This window comes from Adelges cooleyi, unplaced genomic scaffold (assembly GCF_023614345.1).
Source record: "Adelges cooleyi isolate 19-005CV unplaced genomic scaffold, UGA_ACOO_1.1 ACOO_flye_CR_arks_rails_tigmint_CR_PRNA_248, whole genome shotgun sequence".
Lineage (NCBI taxonomy): Eukaryota > Metazoa > Arthropoda > Insecta > Hemiptera > Adelgidae > Adelges > Adelges cooleyi.
Window position 1 is genome coordinate 2636779 of NW_026095913.1, and position 6298 is coordinate 2643076.

The following is a 6298-nucleotide window of genomic DNA, read 5'->3' on the forward strand; positions in this document are numbered from 1 at the left end:
CAATGAATCGAAATGATAATTATATTATTTAACTTATATATTAAAGGGATTAAGTTTCCATCTGAAAATACAATGTTGGTCAAATTAAAACTATGGTTAATATAACGGCACAATACATTTCTAGTTGGGCTGAGTTATTAAAAATTTGGTCTTAATTTAAATACGCTTATGGTAGGGGTTCAATATATTTCTGGTTCAAAAAACTAAGTAAAAGTGGTTCTAACAAATCATTTAGTTAAGCCAACTAGAAATTAATCGTGTTTCTACTTTAAATATATTTTAGTTTGCACCAGCTAATAATTTATTCTGCGTAGGAGGTTGGTATACAAATAAATAGTAAAGATATGTCAAATGAATGTTTTAAAGTGAATACAGATGATTCATAAAATATAGGACCCATTTTTTCTATAATAAATCTAATTTAAATTTCTCTTTTTTTTAACCATTTTCAATTACTTAATTTGGATATTAGTGTGTTAAAAGAACATTCAAATAAATAAAATATACATTATTTAACAAATATTATTCAAACTATATGGAAACTGAGCTATTAACGTATGACGCAAATGGCAATGTTATTTGGAAAAAAACAGCAGTTTATCTAAAAACACCAAAGCTGATTAAACATTTCGTTAGCTGTAAACAACTTTGGTTATCGTTGCATAAAAATATTATCCAATATTTCAAATATTCCTGATATTTTTCAAACACAATGAAACGAAATGTTAGGGATTAAGTTACCCTCTGAAAAATACAAAATTGGTCCCACTCTAACTATGGTTAATATAACGGCACAATACATTTTAGTTGGACTGAGTGTTTAAAAATTTGGTCTAAATTTAAATACGCTTATGGTAGGGTTCAATATATTTCTAGTTAAAAAGTTAAATAAAAGTGGTTCTAACAAATCATTTAATTATGCTAACTAGAAATTAATAGTGTCTCTACATTAAATATATTTTAGATATGCATTAGCTATTAAATTATTTTGCATAGGAGGGTGGTATACAAACAAATAGTAAAGATATGTCAAATATATGTTTTGTGGTGAATACATATGATTCATTAAATTTAGGACCCATTTTTTTTTACTAAAAGAATTCTAATTGTTAGTTTTTTTTAAACATTTACAATTAAATTTGGATATTTATGTCAAAAAAATATTCAAATAAATATAATATACATTATTTAACAAATATTATTCAAACTATATGGAAACTGAACTATTAAAGTATGACGCAAACAGCAATTTTATTTGGAAAACAACAGCAGTTTATCTAAAAAACACCTAAGGCTTTTAAACATTTCGTTAGCAGTAAACAATTTTGGTTATCGTAGCATGAAAATATTGTCCATTATTTCAAATATTCCTGAATTATTTCGAACACAATGAATCGAAATGTTAAATATATTATTGAACTTAAATATTAAAGAGATTAAGTTACCATCTGAAAATACAAAGTTGGTCAAATTAAAACTATAGTTAATATAACGGCACTTTACATTTCTAGTTGGATCGAGTTATTAAAATTTGGTCTCAATAAAAATACGCTAATTATAGGGGCTCAATATATTTCTAGTTCAAAAACTAAGTAAAAGTGGTTTTAACAAATCATTTAGTTAAGCCAACTAGAAATTAATCGTGTTTCTACATTAAATGTATTTTACATTTGCACCAGCTAATGATATATTCTGCGTAGGAGGTTGGTATACAAATTAATAGTAAAGATATGTCAAATGTATGTATTATGGCAAATACAGATGATTCATAAAATATAGGACTCAGTTTTTTTATAATAAATCTAATTTAAAATTTTTCTTTTTTTTAAGCATTTTCAATTACTTAAGTTGGATTTTAGTGTGTTAAAGGAGCAATCAAATAAATAAAATATACATTATTTAATACATGCTATTCAAACTTTATGGAAACCGAGTTATTAAAGTATGACGCAAATAGCGATGTTTTTTGGAAAACAACAGCAGTGTATCTGAAAAACACCCAAGGCTGATTAAACAATTCGTTAGCTGTAAACAACTTTGGTTATCGTTGCATAAAAATATTATCCAATATTTCAAATATTCCTGATATTTTTCAAACACAATGAAACGAAATGTTAGGGATTAAGTTACCCTCTGAAAAATACAAAATTGGTCCCACTCTAACTATGGTTAATATAACGGCACAATACATTTTAGTTGGACTGAGTGTTTAAAAATTTGGTCTAAATTTAAATACGCTTATGGTAGGGGTTCAATATATTTCTAGTTAAAAAGTTAAATAAAAGTGGTTTTAACAAATCATTTAATTATGCAAACTAGAAATTAATAGTGTCTCTACATTAAATATATTTTAGATTTGCACCAGCTATTAAATTATTTTGCATAGGAGGGTGGTATACAAACAAATAGTAAAGATATGTCAAATATATGTTTTGTGGTGAATACATATGATTCATTAAATTTAGGACCCATTTTTTTTTACTAAAAGAATTCTAATTGTTAGTTTTTTTTAAACATTTACAATTACTAAATTTGGATTTTAGTGTGTTAAAGGAGCAATCAAATAAATAAAATATACATTATTTAACAAATGTTATTCAAACTATTTGGAAACCGAGTTATTAAGGTGTGACGACAATGGCAATGTTATTTGGAAAACAACAGCAGTCTATATAAAAAACACCTAAGGCTGATAAAACATTTCGTTAGCAATAAACAATTTTGGTTATCGTTGTATGAAATTATTTTCCAATATTTTTAATATTCTTGATTTTTTTCGAACACAGAAGATTAAACTGTTAATTATATTATTTATCCAATAAATTAAGGTGATTAGGTTACGCTCTGAAAGATACAAAGTTAGTCTAACTTAAACTATGGTTTTTCTAAGGGCAAAATACACATCTAGTTGGACTGAGTGTTTAGAAGCTTGGTCTAAATTAAAATACGCTTATTAAAGTTGCTTAATAAATTTCTAGTTCCAAAAACTAAAGAAAAAGTTGTTTCTACAAAACACTTAGTTAGGCCAAAATAAATTAATCATGTCACTACATTATACCGGTTGATTGGTTAACTATGGACCACTCAATATCTTAGAAGATATTAGACTTTTTTAATTTTTTTTTTTTTGTACTATTATAGTTATTAGGTGGGACAAATTTAATGTATTTTTCAAAATTTTAACACCATCCCTTATGCGTTAAAACCATATCAACTTTGGATTTTTAAATGGTAACCCCCAATTTTTTTTTGATGATCGTGTTTATTTTTTTTAAATTTAATTTTAGGCGTAAAAACTAGGTAAATCGATTGAGTAGTTAACGAGCTACACAGTTTTAAAATTAAAGGGAGTGTAAAAAATAAATTAAATATCTTGGAGACGCTAACATATTAAGGTGACACTTGACTGCTCTCTGTTATTATTTATTGACAATTAACTTTGACAATAGCTATAGTAGCGTTTAAAAATCATAACCGTACCAAACACTATTTACTTTAGGTAAATAATTCACCGATAGTAAATAATAATGATAACCGCTATATCGACTGACAAATATACCACCACTACACACTTTTACATTTATTTTATAAAATAGTAGGTATGTTTAATTTGTTATCAATACCTTGTGTATATTTTTCCAGCATTTAGCAATTATATGTTTTGGTTAATTTGACACATTTTGTTTATTCATGCGATTTGTACGTCTTAATTTCATAGTATATTATAATAATATAGTATCATAACTTACTAGATCTATGAACTTGTCAACATTTATTGTGTTTTAAATAATAACATTGATATTAAATATCCATAATCAATGTGAATACCAAGATGGAGTTTTGCTCAAGTGACAAGTCTATAAAACCTATAACCTTACTTATAAAATGTATGCACATCAAATATCAAAATTAAAGGTACTTATAATAATAATATGTTATTTAAAATAAATAGAGTAATTTGAATTATGCTTGATGATATTTTAATTAAAACTTTTATTTTTACAGTATTATGTCTTTGTTCTGAGAAACTTATAAATGTGTAGTTTTGTGTTTTAACATATTGGTATCTGAATTCAAAGAAAAAATATAAAATTTTTTATGAAAAAATTGAATCTTCAATCATCATTTACTGAATCAATAATAGGTAAGATAATGTATTTATTAATATAGGTGTATTGTATAAGTACATTTTTTTATTAGAAAAATATAATTAATCGTTTTTTATTATTCATGAACATATAAAATGTTTTTACATAATAAGTTTTTTTGGATTACTTATGTTTATCATACTTAATATGTTTAATTAAAATGCGTTACTTAAAAATTAACGTTTAACTTAAAAATTATCATACTTGTATAATTATAAAAAATATATGTGTATACTGATATTTGTTGCTTAACCATATAATTATTTAAGTATCTAAGGAACTTATTTAATTTTTTTAATTATATGTTTCAGTATGTTCAATATTAATATGGACTATCTCAACTTAAATTGATATTTGTTATTGTCTACAACTACACTACTACCAACGTCAAATTTGGTGTATTATATTATTGTAGTCAATCAGTCTAATCTAATTCCATCAATACATTGTCGAATGTTGTGGTATTCAATTTTCAGTAAATTTATAGGTGTTTTATTTTAAGGTAAAATATATAAGATCATCAGTTTGCAATAATTTAGTTAATTTCTATGAATTCATCTCTAACAATTTATTTTTATTATTATTATTTTTTAGTTACTGTGGCACACTATTGCAGATAACGGTTTTCCATTAAGTCAGTAAGAAGAATAAGATGGATTCACAAGTTCAAATCAAATATTAGACAACTATATATATTTAGTTATTCAGCTAAAAATGTAATTCAATAAAATAATTTAAAAGTACTTTATCATTTTAAAAGTGACATAAAGTTTTTAAACACACATATACTTAACATATCTATAATTATTATACATTATTTATTAATTATTAATGATGAATTCTTTATTTAATATTAATTTAATCTAAAATGCTGCTGAGAATGTTAATATTTCTAAAATATGTTATTGTCTTAATCCAAATCTTGAAATTATTTTCATGATGGCATAGTTTTGGCATTAGCTATTACAGAATTTATTGACAACTTTCTAGTGGTTTACGATTAAGTTTTTATAAGTAATAAAGTAAATAAAATTATAAAACACAAAATAGAAAAAAAAAAATGTTAACTATTGGATTAAGTGTAAAAAAGTAAATTGAATGAATATACTTATAAATATTTTTTAACTTAAATATGTAAATGGAGATGGATTTCTTCTAGTGGGAAATTATCAAACAAACTTTACCGTCCAAGGTAACTTCCTATAAATACATCACTATATACAGCAATATGTTGTACCTCTATTATTTACAAGTTAATTATAGATATGTTAATTTTATTTAGTCTTAGTTTTTCAATATGATTTAGCAAATAAAAATGTTTATTCGTATCTTATAAGCGTATTATTTATCTTGTTACTTGTTTTTTTATTTTACTATTATCATAATAAACATAACATAATATAGTATTTAAATGTTTGTTAGTAATATTATTATTGAATTTTAAGCTTATGACTGTTAAAAAAGCCATACAAAAACAAAAAAAATTGTACTTTTTCATTGTCACTCTAAATTTTTGTTTATACCTCGTACAACGAAAAAAACAATCATTTATTAAATAAAAAACATACTTTTACTGTTCATATTATGAACACATTAAAATAAGTAAGAATAGTCAATACTATGAAATATATACAGTATAATATACTAGTATAGTAGTAGTGTAATATAATAAAGAGTTAATAAATAAATACAGCTTTTAATAATTAAAAATACTGAACTAGAAATAGTTAAAATTGACGCGTTACAACTTTAAATTATAAAAATGAAAATTTATTTTAGTGCACAAGTATTGGATGAACGTATTTCTTATGGAATCCTTTGTTATCTAAACATTTTAAGAAACACACTAGATGCCTTATAAAGATGTTGTTTGACATCTTAAGTACCTATCATAACCAGTTCAGACAAATGCTAAAATAGTTTCTGTACATATTAAGTTTAGTTTTTGTTTATTTCTGTATATATTCTGTACATATTATCTATTAACTGTATGTAATACAACATTATACTAAAAAAACAAAAAATTGAATGTTATTTATTAAAGTTTTTTTAAAAATATTTTCACTAACAGAATTAATAATTTGACTAGTTAAGACACCAGTACAAGTAACACTTATTAAGACCAAGACGCTAAATATTTAAAGTAAAAA

General features: G+C 23.8%; 1 long non-coding RNA gene across 1 annotated transcript; it reads left to right on the forward strand.

Annotated features, from left to right (window-relative positions):
• The first annotated feature begins 3125 nt into the window (after positions 1-3125).
• On the forward strand, positions 3126-5673 carry LOC126837359 (uncharacterized). Its single transcript, XR_007685509.1, has 4 exons — positions 3126-3915; positions 4006-4144; positions 4460-4650; positions 4743-5673. It is a non-coding gene; the product is annotated as an uncharacterized LOC126837359 (long non-coding RNA).
• The last annotated feature ends 625 nt before the right edge of the window (positions 5674-6298 follow it).